General features: G+C 27.7%; 1 protein-coding gene across 1 annotated transcript in view; it reads right to left on the bottom strand.

Annotated features, from left to right (window-relative positions):
* Positions 1-300, bottom strand: part of LOC116848091 (RNA-binding protein 26) — a 178,423-nt gene that overhangs the window by 133,319 nt on the left and 44,804 nt on the right. The window lies entirely within an intron of this gene.

Genomic DNA, 300 nt, shown 5'->3' with positions numbered 1-300 from the left:
AAAATGGAGGTCGTACGAAAAATTCATTCAAACAAAAGTTGTTAGTTTCTTCACGAAGAATAAAATTCCGTAAGAAAAAATTAATGTTTCTATTTAAAATGCAAAGTTTACTTTCGAATAATCTTCAGAATGAGCTCCGAGGTCAAGGCACCTTCAGATGTCCCCCTCTGAACCCGATAACTTTTGTCTGAAATATTTTTTGAAAAAATTTCTCCTTTTTGAGATTTTTGTGTATATTGAATAAAATGGCCCACCCTTTATATATATATATATATATATATATATATATATATATATATA

This window comes from Odontomachus brunneus, unplaced genomic scaffold (genome assembly GCF_010583005.1).
Source record: "Odontomachus brunneus isolate Ranch 3 - 2012 unplaced genomic scaffold, Obru_v1 Obru_scaffold_089, whole genome shotgun sequence".
Classification (NCBI taxonomy): Eukaryota; Metazoa; Arthropoda; class Insecta; order Hymenoptera; family Formicidae; genus Odontomachus; species Odontomachus brunneus.
The sequence above is the reverse complement of the archived record's forward strand: the minus strand, read 5'-3'. Positions and strand labels throughout refer to the sequence as shown.